The 22,306-nt window shown below is 50.0% G+C and overlaps 1 long non-coding RNA gene across 1 annotated transcript; it reads right to left on the bottom strand.

Moving 5' to 3' along the window:
• Positions 1-806: 806 nt before the first annotated feature.
• Positions 807-20,997, bottom strand: LOC135372228 (uncharacterized). The gene is made up of 10 exons (XR_010415893.1): positions 20,859-20,997; positions 19,779-19,901; positions 18,338-18,440; positions 15,876-15,978; positions 13,414-13,516; positions 10,953-11,055; positions 8,493-8,595; positions 4,509-4,611; positions 2,050-2,152; positions 807-1,133 (listed from the first exon to the last, which is right to left on the bottom strand). It is a non-coding gene; the product is annotated as an uncharacterized LOC135372228 (long non-coding RNA).
• Between the last annotated feature and the right edge of the window lie 1,309 nt (positions 20,998-22,306).

Raw genomic sequence — 22,306 nt, 5'->3', positions numbered from 1 at the left:
ATGCCTGAACTGCACCTGAACCTGTAAATTTTTTAGGTGCACTTTGGAACATTTATCAGGGTGCCCGAACGATAAGGGCTATAAGATACGATAAGGATAAGAACGATAAGGATACTACACGTTACAGTGCAGCTCGAACCATTTCCCGATACCATTCGATGGGAGCGTGATTTTTCTTTTCTGTGCCTCGCAGGGGACGTCGAGGAGCGTCCACAAGGCCCCTGGTGCGAGAGTGCGTTCTCGTCGGAGGAGTTCCTGAGGGAGCAGCACAAGAACAAGCGCTCCCACGCGGGAAGAAGACATCGGTGCCGGTTCTGCGATTATTCCAATGACAGCAGTGCTAAGGTGAAATACCATGAGAGATCTCACACGGGAGAGAAGCCTTACGTGTGCCCAGTGTGTTCCAAGGGGTTCACTCAGATGGGGAACCTGAAGACGCATTCAAGAACAGTTCATGAGGGTCAGAGGAACCACAGATGTCTCACCTGTGGTCAGGCATTTCAACTGAAACATCATCTGCAGAAGCATGAGAGAGTGCACTTCAAATGATGGACCATATGGCCTGGGTGACCAACGTGGCCACAGTGGATCATTTGGTAACGATGTGTCCACTTACAGGACCAGTGTGGTTTGACTGGAACATCATTTCCAGAAACATGAGAGAGTGCACTTCAAATGATGGACCATGGCCTTGGTGAACCACGTGGCCACATTGGATCATTTGGTAACGATGTGTCCACTTACAGGACCAGTGTGGTTTGACTGGAACATCATCTACAGGAACATGAGAGAGTGCGGTTTAATGATGGACCAGGTTGCTTTGGGCTAGTTCCATCTCAAATCGAACAATCCGGTACACTTGATGTCTCGAATGAACGGGAAAAAAATATATGTTGAAGCCATCGGTGAGTTATGAGAAATAAACGCTTTCCGAATTCTCTGCGCTGCGCGGTTCGGGAAATAGGAGAGGAGGAAAAAAATGCCTCTCATAAGGCGACGTCGTCGCGAGCGGGTTTGAGCGTTCGCTACAAGGCCATTTCTTCTCGCATTATAGTAATTTCTTGATCTGGCTTGAGAACACTTAGGGCAGAATAGGATCCTTCGTTGGCAGTGCCGTACCGGTTTTTGTTTGCCTGCAAAAAAATATCAAAGTTGACTCAAAGTGCCGAAAAACACCATATTCACTGCAGCTTTGCGGACGATGTACAAAACGGATAAGACTGAGCTTTATGCCGTTTAATTTGCCATTCATAGGGCTATCGAATGATGTATAATTTGTTGCTCTACTCTGTAAGGAACGTAAGCGATACCTCTTTTAGTAGCACCATGCCACCGAAAAATGACGAATTTGGGAAGCCTTTATCTAAAAAACCCCACCAAAAACTTTCCTCGAAAATTTTATATGTTGTAGGTAGTTCCTTAGACTATGCACAGAAGAAAAATCAAAAGTCGGACTTTATCGCAAAAAAAAACACGCCGTAAATACGACAAGCCTGCGCTATCAGCGATATCATATTTTCACAGTTCGAATCAGTTGAGCGCGTGATCGCCTAAGCCTAAACGACGAAATTTTGCCGCAGCCCCACCGTCCAAGCACGCAGTAAACACGAAAAGCCTGCGCTATCCGCGATATCTTTTCTTTTCACAGTTGCAATCACTCTCGCGTGGCCCCTTCCCTCCCTGGCATGCATGAAAAATATAAACACTCTGCTTTCCGCCATTGCTAAGACCACATCTCAAATCACGCGCCCAGGCACTCGAGCTAAGCCCCTTTTTTTATCGGGAAAACCCACCGCCTGCTTCCCTCTCAGACACGCGTCGTCAATATGAACACTCCGGGCTTGGAGCCATTGCTAACACCACTCTCTAATCACGCGCCCTGGTTCAGCCTATTTTTTTCAAGAAAACCCCCGCCTGCCCCCCTCCCAGAAAAGCGTCGTAAAGATGAACACTCTCCGCCATTGCTAACACCACATCTCTAATCACGAATACGTTCTAACGAAGGATCTCTAACGACGCCCGCCATAAATATGAACACGAGACACTTACCGAGCCAACACGCCACACGTAGCAGGTCATCCTCCCTCTGAACACTCCTCTGGGCATTAGTCCACGTCTGTGAACTAGGGTTCCGTCTCTCGTCAAAAGATGCCTGGGAAAGAAAGGAACAATCAGACAAATTCCTAGCTGTGTGTCCAACGTTAACGTACGCAGTGGGGTCGGCTCCATAATTCTAAACGACGAAATCTGGCCGAAGTCCACTCGTCAAAATACGTACACGAAAAACCTGGGCTACCCTCGATATCTTTTTGGCACAGTGCCAATCACTTCAGCGCGTGGTCGGGCTAAGCCTAACCGACGAAATTTTGCAAAAGCAGCCATACCCCCCCCCCCCCAAACACGCAGTAAACACGAAAAGCCTGCGCTATCCGCGACATCTTTTCTTTTTACAGTTCCAATCACTCTCGCGTTGACCCGTCCCTCCCTGGCATGCGTGTAAAATATGAACACTCTCCGCCATTGCTAACACCACATCTCTAATCACGCGCCCTGGTTCAGCCTATTTTTCGGAAAAACCCGCGGGCTGTCCCCCTCCCAGGCACGCGTCCTAAATATGAAGACACATGGGAAAGAAAGGAACAATCAGACGTACTCCTAGCAGTGTGTCCAAGGTTAACGTACGCAGTGGGGACGGCTTCTAGTTCAACTACGCGGGCGATTTCGACAATTCAATGAAATTTTCTTGCACTATATCAGTCGTAACGCGATCCACTTGCCGCCATACTGAGAGTAGCAGAGAAGTCATTATTAACACGCTCTTTTCTTTACAGAAAAGAGCTGAACAGGCCAGTAACATGCACCACAAGAATTGATTCATCGCCAAAGGTTACACCCCCTGTCTACACTGGCTCACGTGTGCATTGGAATGATAGCAATCTGTCCGACACATCAACACACGCATTAAACATGAACAGAATGCACTCACCGCAATAGAGTCATAATTACCGCGGAAATTGAATGTACAGCACGGCGCTAGGAATAACGAACGGTTGACGGGAAACACTGCACCTGGCCCGACCGCCTCTTCCACCCCCAATTCTCCGGAGCAACTGGCGATAACTGGTTTCCGCGGCAAAGGGAGAGGGCGCTCACCACCACCGACAAGCAAATCACTTCCGTTTCCCTGGTGACTGGGGTTGTTGCGAGCGCCTCCACACGGGAGAGATGGCGATCCGATAACCCCGCGTCGTCTGCTAGCTCCAAATGCATCGACGGGGCAGCGCTTTCCACGTTTTGCGGGGAGGAATGGAAATTCAGCGCTAGCAGACGAAGCGTGGTTATCGGATCGCCATCTCTCCCGTGTGGTGCCGCTAGCAGCGTCGCCGCCACCAAGGGAACGGAATGACGCGAAGGCAGTACAGCAATTACGAACACAATGCGCTATCAGAGATATCTTATTTTCACAGTTCCAATTACTTCAGCGCGTGGGCGGGCCAAGCGTAAACGACGAAATTTTGCCCCAGCCCCCCATCAAAACACGCACACGAAAAGCCTGGGCTACCCGTGATAACTTTTTGGCACAGTGCCAATCACTTCTGCGCGTGGTCGGGCTAAGCCTAACCGACGAAATTTTGCAAAAGCAGCCATACCCCCCCCCCCCCCAAAAACAAAAAAACACGCCGTAAATACGACAAGCCTGCGCTATCAGCGATATCATATTTTCACAGTTCGAATCAGTCCAACGCGTGATCGGGCTAAGCCTAAACGACGAAATTTTGCCCCAGCCCCCCATCAAAACACGCACACAAAAAGCCTGGGCTACCCGTGATAACTTTTTGGCACAGTGCCAATCACTTCTGCGCGTGGTCGGGCTAAGCCTAACCGACGAAATTTTGCAAAAGCAGCCATACCCCCCCCCCCCAAAAAAAAACACGCCGTAAATACGACAAGCCTGCGCTATCAGCGATATCATATTTTCACAGTTCGAATCAGTTGAGCGCGTGATCGCCTAAGCCTAAACGACGAAATTTTGCCGCAGCCCCACCGTCCAAGCACGCAGTAAACACGAAAAGCCTGCGCTATCCGCGATATCTTTTCTTTTCACAGTTGCAATCACTCTCGCGTGGCCCCTTCCCTCCCTGGCATGCATGAAAAATATAAACACTCTGCTTTCCGCCATTGCTAAGACCACATCTCAAATCACGCGCCCAGGCACTCGAGCTAAGCCCCTTTTTTTATCGGGAAAACCCACCGCCTGCTTCCCTCTCAGACACGCGTCGTCAATATGAACACTCCGGGCTTGGAGCCATTGCTAACACCACTCTCTAATCACGCGCCCTGGTTCAGCCTATTTTTTTCAAGAAAACCCCCGCCTGCCCCCCTCCCAGAAAAGCGTCGTAAAGATGAACACTCTCCGCCATTGCTAACACCACATCTCTAATCACGAATACGTTCTAACGAAGGATCTCTAACGACGCCCGCCATAAATATGAACACGAGACACTTACCGAGCCAACACGCCACACGTAGCAGGTCATCCTCCCTCTGAACACTCCTCTGGGCATTAGTCCACGTCTGTGAACTAGGGTTCCGTCTCTCGTCAAAAGATGCCTGGGAAAGAAAGGAACAATCAGACAAATTCCTAGCTGTGTGTCCAACGTTAACGTACGCAGTGGGGTCGGCTCCATAATTCTAAACGACGAAATCTGGCCGAAGTCCACTCGTCAAAATACGTACACGAAAAACCTGGGCTACCCTCGATATCTTTTTGGCACAGTGCCAATCACTTCAGCGCGTGGTCGGGCTAAGCCTAACCGACGAAATTTTGCAAAAGCAGCCATACCCCCCCCCCCCCCCCAAACACGCAGTAAACACGAAAAGCCTGCGCTATCCGCGACATCTTTTCTTTTTACAGTTCCAATCACTCTCGCGTTGACCCGTCCCTCCCTGGCATGCGTGTAAAATATGAACACTCTCCGCCATTGCTAACACCACATCTCTAATCACGCGCCCTGGTTCAGCCTATTTTTCGGAAAAACCCGCGGGCTGTCCCCCTCCCAGGCACGCGTCCTAAATATGAAGACACATGGGAAAGAAAGGAACAATCAGACGTACTCCTAGCAGTGTGTCCAAGGTTAACGTACGCAGTGGGGACGGCTTCTAGTTCAACTACGCGGGCGATTTCGACAATTCAATGAAATTTTCTTGCACTATATCAGTCGTAACGCGATCCACTTGCCGCCATACTGAGAGTAGCAGAGAAGTCATTATTAACACGCTCTTTTCTTTACAGAAAAGAGCTGAACAGGCCAGTAACATGCACCACAAGAATTGATTCATCGCCAAAGGTTACACCCCCTGTCTACACTGGCTCACGTGTGCATTGGAATGATAGCAATCTGTCCGACACATCAACACACGCATTAAACATGAACAGAATGCACTCACCGCAATAGAGTCATAATTACCGCGGAAATTGAATGTACAGCACGGCGCTAGGAATAACGAACGGTTGACGGGAAACACTGCACCTGGCCCGACCGCCTCTTCCACCCCCAATTCTCCGGAGCAACTGGCGATAACTGGTTTCCGCGGCAAAGGGAGAGGGCGCTCACCACCACCGACAAGCAAATCACTTCCGTTTCCCTGGTGACTGGGGTTGTTGCGAGCGCCTCCACACGGGAGAGATGGCGATCCGATAACCCCGCGTCGTCTGCTAGCTCCAAATGCATCGACGGGGCAGCGCTTTCCACGTTTTGCGGGGAGGAATGGAAATTCAGCGCTAGCAGACGAAGCGTGGTTATCGGATCGCCATCTCTCCCGTGTGGTGCCGCTAGCAGCGTCGCCGCCACCAAGGGAACGGAATGACGCGAAGGCAGTACAGCAATTACGAACACAATGCGCTATCAGAGATATCTTATTTTCACAGTTCCAATTACTTCAGCGCGTGGGCGGGCCAAGCGTAAACGACGAAATTTTGCCCCAGCCCCCCATCAAAACACGCACACGAAAAGCCTGGGCTACCCGTGATAACTTTTTGGCACAGTGCCAATCACTTCTGCGCGTGGTCGGGCTAAGCCTAACCGACGAAATTTTGCAAAAGCAGCCATACCCCCCCCCCCAAAAACAAAAAAACACGCCGTAAATACGACAAGCCTGCGCTATCAGCGATATCATATTTTCACAGTTCCAATTACTTCAGCGCGTGGGCGGGCCAAGCGTAAACGACGAAATTTTGCCCCAGCCCCCCATCAAAACACGCACACGAAAAACCTGGGCTACCCTCGATATCTTTTTGGCACAGTGCCAATCACTTCAGCGCGTGGTCGGGCTAAGCCTAACCGACGAAATTTTGCAAAAGCAGCCATACCCCCCCCCCCCCAAACACGCAGTAAACACGAAAAGCCTGCGCTATCCGCGACATCTTTTCTTTTTACAGTTCCAATCACTCTCGCGTTGACCCGTCCCTCCCTGGCATGCGTGTAAAATATGAACACTCTCCGCCATTGCTAACACCACATCTCTAATCACGCGCCCTGGTTCAGCCTATTTTTCGGAAAAACCCGCGGGCTGTCCCCCTCCCAGGCACGCGTCCTAAATATGAAGACACATGGGAAAGAAAGGAACAATCAGACGTACTCCTAGCAGTGTGTCCAAGGTTAACGTACGCAGTGGGGACGGCTTCTAGTTCAACTACGCGGGCGATTTCGACAATTCAATGAAATTTTCTTGCACTATATCAGTCGTAACGCGATCCACTTGCCGCCATACTGAGAGTAGCAGAGAAGTCATTATTAACACGCTCTTTTCTTTACAGAAAAGAGCTGAACAGGCCAGTAACATGCACCACAAGAATTGATTCATCGCCAAAGGTTACACCCCCTGTCTACACTGGCTCACGTGTGCATTGGAATGATAGCAATCTGTCCGACACATCAACACACGCATTAAACATGAACAGAATGCACTCACCGCAATAGAGTCATAATTACCGCGGAAATTGAATGTACAGCACGGCGCTAGGAATAACGAACGGTTGACGGGAAACACTGCACCTGGCCCGACCGCCTCTTCCACCCCCAATTCTCCGGAGCAACTGGCGATAACTGGTTTCCGCGGCAAAGGGAGAGGGCGCTCACCACCACCGACAAGCAAATCACTTCCGTTTCCCTGGTGACTGGGGTTGTTGCGAGCGCCTCCACACGGGAGAGATGGCGATCCGATAACCCCGCGTCGTCTGCTAGCTCCAAATGCATCGACGGGGCAGCGCTTTCCACGTTTTGCGGGGAGGAATGGAAATTCAGCGCTAGCAGACGAAGCGTGGTTATCGGATCGCCATCTCTCCCGTGTGGTGCCGCTAGCAGCGTCGCCGCCACCAAGGGAACGGAATGACGCGAAGGCAGTACAGCAATTACGAACACAATGCGCTATCAGAGATATCTTATTTTCACAGTTCCAATTACTTCAGCGCGTGGGCGGGCCAAGCGTAAACGACGAAATTTTGCCCCAGCCCCCCATCAAAACACGCACACGAAAAGCCTGGGCTACCCGTGATAACTTTTTGGCACAGTGCCAATCACTTCTGCGCGTGGTCGGGCTAAGCCTAACCGACGAAATTTTGCAAAAGCAGCCATACCCCCCCCCCCCAAAAACAAAAAAACACGCCGTAAATACGACAAGCCTGCGCTATCAGCGATATCATATTTTCACAGTTCGAATCAGTCCAACGCGTGATCGGGCTAAGCCTAAACGACGAAATTTTGCCCCAGCCCCCCATCAAAACACGCACACAAAAAGCCTGGGCTACCCGTGATAACTTTTTGGCACAGTGCCAATCACTTCTGCGCGTGGTCGGGCTAAGCCTAACCGACGAAATTTTGCAAAAGCAGCCATACCCCCCCCCCCCAAAAAAAAACACGCCGTAAATACGACAAGCCTGCGCTATCAGCGATATCATATTTTCACAGTTCGAATCAGTTGAGCGCGTGATCGCCTAAGCCTAAACGACGAAATTTTGCCGCAGCCCCACCGTCCAAGCACGCAGTAAACACGAAAAGCCTGCGCTATCCGCGATATCTTTTCTTTTCACAGTTGCAATCACTCTCGCGTGGCCCCTTCCCTCCCTGGCATGCATGAAAAATATAAACACTCTGCTTTCCGCCATTGCTAAGACCACATCTCAAATCACGCGCCCAGGCACTCGAGCTAAGCCCCTTTTTTTATCGGGAAAACCCACCGCCTGCTTCCCTCTCAGACACGCGTCGTCAATATGAACACTCCGGGCTTGGAGCCATTGCTAACACCACTCTCTAATCACGCGCCCTGGTTCAGCCTATTTTTTTCAAGAAAACCCCCGCCTGCCCCCCTCCCAGAAAAGCGTCGTAAAGATGAACACTCTCCGCCATTGCTAACACCACATCTCTAATCACGAATACGTTCTAACGAAGGATCTCTAACGACGCCCGCCATAAATATGAACACGAGACACTTACCGAGCCAACACGCCACACGTAGCAGGTCATCCTCCCTCTGAACACTCCTCTGGGCATTAGTCCACGTCTGTGAACTAGGGTTCCGTCTCTCGTCAAAAGATGCCTGGGAAAGAAAGGAACAATCAGACAAATTCCTAGCTGTGTGTCCAACGTTAACGTACGCAGTGGGGTCGGCTCCATAATTCTAAACGACGAAATCTGGCCGAAGTCCACTCGTCAAAATACGTACACGAAAAACCTGGGCTACCCTCGATATCTTTTTGGCACAGTGCCAATCACTTCAGCGCGTGGTCGGGCTAAGCCTAACCGACGAAATTTTGCAAAAGCAGCCATACCCCCCCCCCCCCCAAACACGCAGTAAACACGAAAAGCCTGCGCTATCCGCGACATCTTTTCTTTTTACAGTTCCAATCACTCTCGCGTTGACCCGTCCCTCCCTGGCATGCGTGTAAAATATGAACACTCTCCGCCATTGCTAACACCACATCTCTAATCACGCGCCCTGGTTCAGCCTATTTTTCGGAAAAACCCGCGGGCTGTCCCCCTCCCAGGCACGCGTCCTAAATATGAAGACACATGGGAAAGAAAGGAACAATCAGACGTACTCCTAGCAGTGTGTCCAAGGTTAACGTACGCAGTGGGGACGGCTTCTAGTTCAACTACGCGGGCGATTTCGACAATTCAATGAAATTTTCTTGCACTATATCAGTCGTAACGCGATCCACTTGCCGCCATACTGAGAGTAGCAGAGAAGTCATTATTAACACGCTCTTTTCTTTACAGAAAAGAGCTGAACAGGCCAGTAACATGCACCACAAGAATTGATTCATCGCCAAAGGTTACACCCCCTGTCTACACTGGCTCACGTGTGCATTGGAATGATAGCAATCTGTCCGACACATCAACACACGCATTAAACATGAACAGAATGCACTCACCGCAATAGAGTCATAATTACCGCGGAAATTGAATGTACAGCACGGCGCTAGGAATAACGAACGGTTGACGGGAAACACTGCACCTGGCCCGACCGCCTCTTCCACCCCCAATTCTCCGGAGCAACTGGCGATAACTGGTTTCCGCGGCAAAGGGAGAGGGCGCTCACCACCACCGACAAGCAAATCACTTCCGTTTCCCTGGTGACTGGGGTTGTTGCGAGCGCCTCCACACGGGAGAGATGGCGATCCGATAACCCCGCGTCGTCTGCTAGCTCCAAATGCATCGACGGGGCAGCGCTTTCCACGTTTTGCGGGGAGGAATGGAAATTCAGCGCTAGCAGACGAAGCGTGGTTATCGGATCGCCATCTCTCCCGTGTGGTGCCGCTAGCAGCGTCGCCGCCACCAAGGGAACGGAATGACGCGAAGGCAGTACAGCAATTACGAACACAATGCGCTATCAGAGATATCTTATTTTCACAGTTCCAATTACTTCAGCGCGTGGGCGGGCCAAGCGTAAACGACGAAATTTTGCCCCAGCCCCCCATCAAAACACGCACACGAAAAGCCTGGGCTACCCGTGATAACTTTTTGGCACAGTGCCAATCACTTCTGCGCGTGGTCGGGCTAAGCCTAACCGACGAAATTTTGCAAAAGCAGCCATACCCCCCCCCCCCCCCAAAAACAAAAAAACACGCCGTAAATACGACAAGCCTGCGCTATCAGCGATATCATATTTTCACAGTTCGAATCAGTCCAACGCGTGATCGGGCTAAGCCTAAACGACGAAATTTTGCCCCAGCCCCCCATCAAAACACGCACACAAAAAGCCTGGGCTACCCGTGATAACTTTTTGGCACAGTGCCAATCACTTCTGCGCGTGGTCGGGCTAAGCCTAACCGACGAAATTTTGCAAAAGCAGCCATACCCCCCCCCCCCAAAAAAAAACACGCCGTAAATACGACAAGCCTGCGCTATCAGCGATATCATATTTTCACAGTTCGAATCAGTTGAGCGCGTGATCGCCTAAGCCTAAACGACGAAATTTTGCCGCAGCCCCACCGTCCAAGCACGCAGTAAACACGAAAAGCCTGCGCTATCCGCGATATCTTTTCTTTTCACAGTTGCAATCACTCTCGCGTGGCCCCTTCCCTCCCTGGCATGCATGAAAAATATAAACACTCTGCTTTCCGCCATTGCTAAGACCACATCTCAAATCACGCGCCCAGGCACTCGAGCTAAGCCCCTTTTTTATCGGGAAAACCCACCGCCTGCTTCCCTCTCAGACACGCGTCGTCAATATGAACACTCCGGGCTTGGAGCCATTGCTAACACCACTCTCTAATCACGCGCCCTGGTTCAGCCTATTTTTTTCAAGAAAACCCCCGCCTGCCCCCCTCCCAGAAAAGCGTCGTAAAGATGAACACTCTCCGCCATTGCTAACACCACATCTCTAATCACGAATACGTTCTAACGAAGGATCTCTAACGACGCCCGCCATAAATATGAACACGAGACACTTACCGAGCCAACACGCCACACGTAGCAGGTCATCCTCCCTCTGAACACTCCTCTGGGCATTAGTCCACGTCTGTGAACTAGGGTTCCGTCTCTCGTCAAAAGATGCCTGGGAAAGAAAGGAACAATCAGACAAATTCCTAGCTGTGTGTCCAACGTTAACGTACGCAGTGGGGTCGGCTCCATAATTCTAAACGACGAAATCTGGCCGAAGTCCACTCGTCAAAATACGTACACGAAAAACCTGGGCTACCCTCGATATCTTTTTGGCACAGTGCCAATCACTTCAGCGCGTGGTCGGGCTAAGCCTAACCGACGAAATTTTGCAAAAGCAGCCATACCCCCCCCCCCCCCCCCAAACACGCAGTAAACACGAAAAGCCTGCGCTATCCGCGACATCTTTTCTTTTTACAGTTCCAATCACTCTCGCGTTGACCCGTCCCTCCCTGGCATGCGTGTAAAATATGAACACTCTCCGCCATTGCTAACACCACATCTCTAATCACGCGCCCTGGTTCAGCCTATTTTTCGGAAAAACCCGCGGGCTGTCCCCCTCCCAGGCACGCGTCCTAAATATGAAGACACATGGGAAAGAAAGGAACAATCAGACGTACTCCTAGCAGTGTGTCCAAGGTTAACGTACGCAGTGGGGACGGCTTCTAGTTCAACTACGCGGGCGATTTCGACAATTCAATGAAATTTTCTTGCACTATATCAGTCGTAACGCGATCCACTTGCCGCCATACTGAGAGTAGCAGAGAAGTCATTATTAACACGCTCTTTTCTTTACAGAAAAGAGCTGAACAGGCCAGTAACATGCACCACAAGAATTGATTCATCGCCAAAGGTTACACCCCCTGTCTACACTGGCTCACGTGTGCATTGGAATGATAGCAATCTGTCCGACACATCAACACACGCATTAAACATGAACAGAATGCACTCACCGCAATAGAGTCATAATTACCGCGGAAATTGAATGTACAGCACGGCGCTAGGAATAACGAACGGTTGACGGGAAACACTGCACCTGGCCCGACCGCCTCTTCCACCCCCAATTCTCCGGAGCAACTGGCGATAACTGGTTTCCGCGGCAAAGGGAGAGGGCGCTCACCACCACCGACAAGCAAATCACTTCCGTTTCCCTGGTGACTGGGGTTGTTGCGAGCGCCTCCACACGGGAGAGATGGCGATCCGATAACCCCGCGTCGTCTGCTAGCTCCAAATGCATCGACGGGGCAGCGCTTTCCACGTTTTGCGGGGAGGAATGGAAATTCAGCGCTAGCAGACGAAGCGTGGTTATCGGATCGCCATCTCTCCCGTGTGGTGCCGCTAGCAGCGTCGCCGCCACCAAGGGAACGGAATGACGCGAAGGCAGTACAGCAATTACGAACACAATGCGCTATCAGAGATATCTTATTTTCACAGTTCCAATTACTTCAGCGCGTGGGCGGGCCAAGCGTAAACGACGAAATTTTGCCCCAGCCCCCCATCAAAACACGCACACGAAAAGCCTGGGCTACCCGTGATAACTTTTTGGCACAGTGCCAATCACTTCTGCGCGTGGTCGGGCTAAGCCTAACCGACGAAATTTTGCAAAAGCAGCCATACCCCCCCCCCCCAAAAACAAAAAAACACGCCGTAAATACGACAAGCCTGCGCTATCAGCGATATCATATTTTCACAGTTCGAATCAGTCCAACGCGTGATCGGGCTAAGCCTAAACGACGAAATTTTGCCCCAGCCCCCCATCAAAACACGCACACAAAAAGCCTGGGCTACCCGTGATAACTTTTTGGCACAGTGCCAATCACTTCTGCGCGTGGTCGGGCTAAGCCTAACCGACGAAATTTTGCAAAAGCAGCCATACCCCCCCCCCCAAAAAAAAAACACGCCGTAAATACGACAAGCCTGCGCTATCAGCGATATCATATTTTCACAGTTCGAATCAGTTGAGCGCGTGATCGCCTAAGCCTAAACGACGAAATTTTGCCGCAGCCCCACCGTCCAAGCACGCAGTAAACACGAAAAGCCTGCGCTATCCGCGATATCTTTTCTTTTCACAGTTGCAATCACTCTCGCGTGGCCCCTTCCCTCCCTGGCATGCATGAAAAATATAAACACTCTGCTTTCCGCCATTGCTAAGACCACATCTCAAATCACGCGCCCAGGCACTCGAGCTAAGCCCCTTTTTTTATCGGGAAAACCCACCGCCTGCTTCCCTCTCAGACACGCGTCGTCAATATGAACACTCCGGGCTTGGAGCCATTGCTAACACCACTCTCTAATCACGCGCCCTGGTTCAGCCTATTTTTTTCAAGAAAACCCCCGCCTGCCCCCCTCCCAGAAAAGCGTCGTAAAGATGAACACTCTCCGCCATTGCTAACACCACATCTCTAATCACGAATACGTTCTAACGAAGGATCTCTAACGACGCCCGCCATAAATATGAACACGAGACACTTACCGAGCCAACACGCCACACGTAGCAGGTCATCCTCCCTCTGAACACTCCTCTGGGCATTAGTCCACGTCTGTGAACTAGGGTTCCGTCTCTCGTCAAAAGATGCCTGGGAAAGAAAGGAACAATCAGACAAATTCCTAGCTGTGTGTCCAACGTTAACGTACGCAGTGGGGTCGGCTCCATAATTCTAAACGACGAAATCTGGCCGAAGTCCACTCGTCAAAATACGTACACGAAAAACCTGGGCTACCCTCGATATCTTTTTGGCACAGTGCCAATCACTTCAGCGCGTGGTCGGGCTAAGCCTAACCGACGAAATTTTGCAAAAGCAGCCATACCCCCCCCCCCCCCAAACACGCAGTAAACACGAAAAGCCTGCGCTATCCGCGACATCTTTTCTTTTTACAGTTCCAATCACTCTCGCGTTGACCCGTCCCTCCCTGGCATGCGTGTAAAATATGAACACTCTCCGCCATTGCTAACACCACATCTCTAATCACGCGCCCTGGTTCAGCCTATTTTTCGGAAAAACCCGCGGGCTGTCCCCCTCCCAGGCACGCGTCCTAAATATGAAGACACATGGGAAAGAAAGGAACAATCAGACGTACTCCTAGCAGTGTGTCCAAGGTTAACGTACGCAGTGGGGACGGCTTCTAGTTCAACTACGCGGGCGATTTCGACAATTCAATGAAATTTTCTTGCACTATATCAGTCGTAACGCGATCCACTTGCCGCCATACTGAGAGTAGCAGAGAAGTCATTATTAACACGCTCTTTTCTTTACAGAAAAGAGCTGAACAGGCCAGTAACATGCACCACAAGAATTGATTCATCGCCAAAGGTTACACCCCCTGTCTACACTGGCTCACGTGTGCATTGGAATGATAGCAATCTGTCCGACACATCAACACACGCATTAAACATGAACAGAATGCACTCACCGCAATAGAGTCATAATTACCGCGGAAATTGAATGTACAGCACGGCGCTAGGAATAACGAACGGTTGACGGGAAACACTGCACCTGGCCCGACCGCCTCTTCCACCCCCAATTCTCCGGAGCAACTGGCGATAACTGGTTTCCGCGGCAAAGGGAGAGGGCGCTCACCACCACCGACAAGCAAATCACTTCCGTTTCCCTGGTGACTGGGGTTGTTGCGAGCGCCTCCACACGGGAGAGATGGCGATCCGATAACCCCGCGTCGTCTGCTAGCTCCAAATGCATCGACGGGGCAGCGCTTTCCACGTTTTGCGGGGAGGAATGGAAATTCAGCGCTAGCAGACGAAGCGTGGTTATCGGATCGCCATCTCTCCCGTGTGGTGCCGCTAGCAGCGTCGCCGCCACCAAGGGAACGGAATGACGCGAAGGCAGTACAGCAATTACGAACACAATGCGCTATCAGAGATATCTTATTTTCACAGTTCCAATTACTTCAGCGCGTGGGCGGGCCAAGCGTAAACGACGAAATTTTGCCCCAGCCCCCCATCAAAACACGCACACGAAAAGCCTGGGCTACCCGTGATAACTTTTTGGCACAGTGCCAATCACTTCTGCGCGTGGTCGGGCTAAGCCTAACCGACGAAATTTTGCAAAAGCAGCCATACCCCCCCCCCCCCCAAAAACAAAAAAACACGCCGTAAATACGACAAGCCTGCGCTATCAGCGATATCATATTTTCACAGTTCGAATCAGTCCAACGCGTGATCGGGCTAAGCCTAAACGACGAAATTTTGCCCCAGCCCCCCATCAAAACACGCACACAAAAAGCCTGGGCTACCCGTGATAACTTTTTGGCACAGTGCCAATCACTTCTGCGCGTGGTCGGGCTAAGCCTAACCGACGAAATTTTGCAAAAGCAGCCATACCCCCCCCCCCCCCAAAAAAAAACACGCCGTAAATACGACAAGCCTGCGCTATCAGCGATATCATATTTTCACAGTTCGAATCAGTTGAGCGCGTGATCGCCTAAGCCTAAACGACGAAATTTTGCCGCAGCCCCACCGTCCAAGCACGCAGTAAACACGAAAAGCCTGCGCTATCCGCGATATCTTTTCTTTTCACAGTTGCAATCACTCTCGCGTGGCCCCTTCCCTCCCTGGCATGCATGAAAAATATAAACACTCTGCTTTCCGCCATTGCTAAGACCACATCTCAAATCACGCGCCCAGGCACTCGAGCTAAGCCCCTTTTTTTATCGGGAAAACCCACCGCCTGCTTCCCTCTCAGACACGCGTCGTCAATATGAACACTCCGGGCTTGGAGCCATTGCTAACACCACTCTCTAATCACGCGCCCTGGTTCAGCCTATTTTTTTCAAGAAAACCCCCGCCTGCCCCCCTCCCAGAAAAGCGTCGTAAAGATGAACACTCTCCGCCATTGCTAACACCACATCTCTAATCACGAATACGTTCTAACGAAGGATCTCTAACGACGCCCGCCATAAATATGAACACGAGACACTTACCGAGCCAACACGCCACACGTAGCAGGTCATCCTCCCTCTGAACACTCCTCTGGGCATTAGTCCACGTCTGTGAACTAGGGTTCCGTCTCTCGTCAAAAGATGCCTGGGAAAGAAAGGAACAATCAGACAAATTCCTAGCTGTGTGTCCAACGTTAACGTACGCAGTGGGGTCGGCTCCATAATTCTAAACGACGAAATCTGGCCGAAGTCCACTCGTCAAAATACGTACACGAAAAACCTGGGCTACCCTCGATATCTTTTTGGCACAGTGCCAATCACTTCAGCGCGTGGTCGGGCTAAGCCTAACCGACGAAATTTTGCAAAAGCAGCCATACCCCCCCCCCCCCCAAACACGCAGTAAACACGAAAAGCCTGCGCTATCCGCGACATCTTTTCTTTTTACAGTTCCAATCACTCTCGCGTTGACCCGTCCCTCCCTGGCATGCGTGTAAAATATGAACACTCTCCGCCATTGCTAACACCACATCTCTAATCACGCGCCCTGGTTCAGCCTATTTTTCGGAAAAACCCGCGGGCTGTCCCCCTCCCAGGCACGCGTCCTAAATATGAAGACACATGGGAAAGAAAGGAACAATCAGACGTACTCCTAGCAGTGTGTCCAAGGTTAACGTACGCAGTGGGGACGGCTTCTAGTTCAACTACGCGGGCGATTTCGACAATTCAATGAAATTTTCTTGCACTATATCAGTCGTAACGCGATCCACTTGCCGCCATACTGAGAGTAGCAGAGAAGTCATTATTAACACGCTCTTTTCTTTACAGAAAAGAGCTGAACAGGCCAGTAACATGCACCACAAGAATTGATTCATCGCCAAAGGTTACACCCCCTGTCTACACTGGCTCACGTGTGCATTGGAATGATAGCAATCTGTCCGACACATCAACACACGCATTAAACATGAACAGAATGCACTCACCGCAATAGAGTCATAATTACCGCGGAAATTGAATGTACAGCACGGCGCTAGGAATAACGAACGGTTGACGGGAAACACTGCACCTGGCCCGACCGCCTCTTCCACCCCCAATTCTCCGGAGCAACTGGCGATAACTGGTTTCCGCGGCAAAGGGAGAGGGCGCTCACCACCACCGACAAGCAAATCACTTCCGTTTCCCTGGTGACTGGGGTTGTTGCGAGCGCCTCCACACGGGAGAGATGGCGATCCGATAACCCCGCGTCGTCTGCTAGCTCCAAATGCATCGACGGGGCAGCGCTTTCCACGTTTTGCGGGGAGGAATGGAAATTCAGCGCTAGCAGACGAAGCGTGGTTATCGGATCGCCATCTCTCCCGTGTGGTGCCGCTAGCAGCGTCGCCGCCACCAAGGGAACGGAATGACGCGAAGGCAGTACAGCAATTACGAACACAATGCGCTATCAGAGATATCTTATTTTCACAGTTCCAATTACTTCAGCGCGTGGGCGGGCCAAGCGTAAACGACGAAATTTTGCCCCAGCCCCCCATCAAAACACGCACACGAAAAGCCTGGGCTACCCGTGATAACTTTTTGGCACAGTGCCAATCACTTCTGCGCGTGGTCGGGCTAAGCCTAACCGACGAAATTTTGCAAAAGCAGCCATACCCCCCCCCCCCCCCAAAAACAAAAAAACACGCCGTAAATACGACAAGCCTGCGCTATCAGCGATATCATATTTTCACAGTTCGAATCAGTCCAACGCGTGATCGGGCTAAGCCTAAACGACGAAATTTTGCCCCAGCCCCCCATCAAAACACGCACACAAAAAGCCTGGGCTACCCGTGATAACTTTTTGGCACAGTGCCAATCACTTCTGCGCGTGGTCGGGCTAAGCCTAACCGACGAAATTTTGCAAAAGCAGCCATACCCCCCCCCCCCCAAAAAAAAACACGCCGTAAATACGACAAGCCTGCGCTATCAGCGATATCATATTTTCACAGTTCGAATCAGTTGAGCGCGTGATCGCCTAAGCCTAAACGACGAAATTTTGCCGCAGCCCCACCGTCCAAGCACGCAGTAAACACGAAAAGCCTGCGCTATCCGCGATATCTTTTCTTTTCACAGTTGCAATCACTCTCGCGTGGCCCCTTCCCTCCCTGGCATGCATGAAAAATATAAACACTCTGCTTTCCGCCATTGCTAAGACCACATCTCAAATCACGCGCCCAGGCACTCGAGCTAAGCCCCTTTTTTTATCGGGAAAACCCACCGCCTGCTTCCCTCTCAGACACGCGTCGTCAATATGAACACTCCGGGCTTGGAGCCATTGCTAACACCACTCTCTAATCACGCGCCCTGGTTCAGCCTATTTTTTTCAAGAAAACCCCCGCCTGCCCCCCTCCCAGAAAAGCGTCGTAAAGATGAACACTCTCCGCCATTGCTAACACCACATCTCTAATCACGAATACGTTCTAACGAAGGATCTCTAACGACGCCCGCCATAAATATGAACACGAGACACTTACCGAGCCAACACGCCACACGTAGCAGGTCATCCTCCCTCTGAACACTCCTCTGGGCATTAGTCCACGTCTGTGAACTAGGGTTCCGTCTCTCGTCAAAAGATGCCTGGGAAAGAAAGGAACAATCAGACAAATTCCTAGCTGTGTGTCCAACGTTAACGTACGCAGTGGGGTCGGCTCCATAATTCTAAACGACGAAATCTGGCCGAAGTCCACTCGTCAAAATACGTACACGAAAAACCTGGGCTACCCTCGATATCTTTTTGGCACAGTGCCAATCACTTCAGCGCGTGGTCGGGCTAAGCCTAACCGACGAAATTTTGCAAAAGCAGCCATACCCCCCCCCCCCCCAAACACGCAGTAAACACGAAAAGCCTGCGCTATCCGCGACATCTTTTCTTTTTACAGTTCCAATCACTCTCGCGTTGACCCGTCCCTCCCTGGCATGCGTGTAAAATATGAACACTCTCCGCCATTGCTAACACCACATCTCTAATCACGCGCCCTGGTTCAGCCTATTTTTCGGAAAAACCCGCGGGCTGTCCCCCTCCCAGGCACGCGTCCTAAATATGAAGACACATGGGAAAGAAAGGAACAATCAGACGTACTCCTAGCAGTGTGTCCAAGGTTAACGTACGCAGTGGGGACGGCTTCTAGTTCAACTACGCGGGCGATTTCGACAATTCAATGAAATTTTCTTGCACTATATCAGTCGTAACGCGATCCACTTGCCGCCATACTGAGAGTAGCAGAGAAGTCATTATTAACACGCTCTTTTCTTTACAGAAAAGAGCTGAACAGGCCAGTAACATGCACCACAAGAATTGATTCATCGCCAAAGGTTACACCCCCTGTCTACACTGGCTCACGTGTGCATTGGAATGATAGCAATCTGTCCGACACATCAACACACGCATTAAACATGAACAGAATGCACTCACCGCAATAGAGTCATAATTACCGCGGAAATTGAATGTACAGCACGGCAAGGTTTTTTCTTCCACGCACATTCACACAAGCAGCGTTCCCCAGAATGTTCCAGCGGAAGATACGGAAAATGTATTTCTGTGCTCTTCCAGCCGTGGGGCACATACCGCGGCTCAGCTACACAATATTTTGTAGCAGACGACAAAGCCAATGGTGTCGTCTGCTACTTGCATAGTAGTGGAACTTCCGCCCAGCAGTTTTTTTCTTCCACGCACATTCACACAAGCAGCGTTCCCCAGAATGTTCCAGCGGAAGATACGAAAAATGTATTTCTGTGCTCTTCCAGCCGTGGGGCACATACCGCGGCTCAGCTACACAATATTTTGTAGCAGACGACAAAGCCAATGGTGTCGTCTGCTACTTGCATAGTAGTGGAACTCCTGCCAGAAGTTTTTTCTTCCACCAGAATATTCTGCGGGAGTGGGAATATGTGAGTACTTGGTAACGGAACACTTACTGTCAGGCTCTGTTCTGTTCTTCGAGCTCCTACTGGACGACTCGCTTGACAAGCTGCAATCCGAAGGCGTCGAAGAGCCCTCCTGTTCTTTGATGTGTACTGCAGTGCAGTTTGCCATTGCTCCTGCAACAATAAATAATTTCAGTATATCACATTGAATATTTCATTTCAGCAGTATCTTCCAGAGTAGTCTGAGGAAAGTGTGCATTACTCAAAGCATATAGTGGCTTTTGCTATATGTTTCAGTCCGACAGAAATATCAGTTCGGTGAGCCAAAACTGGATTTGCACGATATCTTCCAGTTACAGCAGGTTGTTATTCAATCGTTTTGCAGCACAGATTACAGTTAGCAACGTTGTAAAAGATGTCAAACAGTTTATAACCTCCGTTTGGGAGTAACGAAAGGAGCAAAAGGTCGACTTTATGTAACTGGCATCCAATTAATTGTGTTAATCAGTCAGCGCTGTGTGACATACACTGGTACTATTAATTCACCTTCTTGTGTCTGTTGCAAAAATGAAAGCACGCTTTCGTGGGATTTTTTTTTCCTAATTACTACCCACCCTCCGTAATGTCATATGCCCCCACCCCAAAAATAAAAAATAACCAAAGGCAAATATACCGGCCTCTAAGGCCAAAAACGCCACAGCAACAGGATATGGGCGTCAAGACCCACCCCCGACCCGAGAAAATTCTTGATGAGCGGTAGCTTTGCACGCACGAAACAGGTACGTCTTGAAAAGCAAAAGTTAAGTTGCTCTGGTGTCACAGAACCACAAAATTATCATTATTTAGCGGGTACCGTGATACAGCGATTTGTCACCTCATTTAAAGCGGCAGCCCGCAAGACATTTCTCGCGCTTGACACAACCAAAAACATCGTCCATGCAGCCTTCCGCGATTGAGAGCGCTATTGAAATAATCAAGTAAATGGGAGATTGCTACCCCTTAATCTCCCGAGCTGTAACAGTGCAAAGCTCGCATTACGATGCAGGGAATTTGACTCCAATGGGAAAACTTAGCTCATTTCCCTCACACAGTAACACAGACTCATGAACAGAAATTTGCAAAATCGCCCACCTATAGTTACGGGACTGAGTCTCAAAGCAAATATTTTCCTTTCTCGTCTTGTAACGAGCAGGTTAATAGTGCATATAGAACGCTAGTATGCCGCGTTTCACGCATCGTTCTGGGCTGCGCTCGCCGGATCTGCCTTGTGTGGGCGCGGCCATATTTCCCATGATGATGATGATGATGATATAATCGAATCGTAAAATGAGCTCGAGATATAGCTTGAGAGCACCAAGAGCTTCAGGAAGAGAGTCTGTAGTCGCTTCGGGGAAGATTTAGCGGCGTTACAAAACGATATGCCTGTTTCCAAATGGGAGAGTCTCTTTGCCGGCTATCAGCCTACCCCACGTGACTCCTCTCTCCTTTTCCTCCTCGTGGACGCGCGCTTTTCAAACCTCCGTCAAAGTGATCACGATCAGGGCCGGCGAAAGAAATTACGGGCCCCGGCTGCTCCACCGTTTCGCCGGCCCTGAGTTAGATGATAACATGCAGCTACTCCCATTTATTTTTATAGTCTTTGACGAAATATTGCATAATTTTTGGGGGTGTAGAAAGGGGGGGTATGGATACCAGTGATGGCCACTAACGACTTCTACAGTAGTTTAACTATAACTACTTCGCGATGGAGTGGTTTAACTAGTAGTTCAACTACTTTTCAGGGGAGGTAATTGAAACTACTTATTTAACTACTGCAATGTATTTTAACTACATCAACACCAATCCCATTCTACAGTTGTTGTTGTATATATTCTATATGTTCTTGGACAATGTGAATCACAAGCGGTTATAAAGGTGAAGATTTAGTACACATGCACGGCACAATTGCTCAGCAACTCCGTTCTCATCAAACAAGTAGCTCAAAGTAAAAGTCGGAAGAATCGTGCCGTAAAGCTTGCGGGAAAATCGGAACTATAGTTGGAGTCTGCAGTAACCTAACTACTGTAGTTAACTACTCTAAATAGTAGTGTAACTAGTCGTTGCACAGTACATTTCTGCAAGTAGTTAACTGCTTTTTAACTACAATCAGGTAGTTGAACTACTGGCCATCACTGATGGATACGTCCCTGCATCTGCCATTGGGGAGCCGGTGGATGGCAAACCCAACAGGTTTGAGTCGGTTTAACTCATTAGAGAAAGTGATTTCACAAGGTGGCCAGAGGAACATTTTAGGAACTAGCCTAGAAGATTAATTAATTAGATGCGATACCTTCATCTACGCTCTTCGAGGCAGCAGTGTCAAACAGGAAGAGGGGCCTTAGCAGGAAACTGATGGGAATTCAAACAACCCTTGGGTATAGACTACGTCAACTATACGTAACGGAAAAATGCGAAAACAGTTGAGAGCATTAAACAGTTCAATTGAACAAAAGTCTCATTTTTCGTAATTTAACTGTTTAGTGCTCTAAACCGTTTTCACTTCACCTGTGAATCGTTATCGCAAAAAAAGCTTGCACATT

Source organism: Ornithodoros turicata, unplaced genomic scaffold (genome assembly GCF_037126465.1).
Source record: "Ornithodoros turicata isolate Travis unplaced genomic scaffold, ASM3712646v1 Chromosome132, whole genome shotgun sequence".
NCBI lineage: Eukaryota > Metazoa > Arthropoda > Arachnida > Ixodida > Argasidae > Ornithodoros > Ornithodoros turicata.
This window is presented reverse-complemented; position numbering and strand designations above follow the sequence as displayed.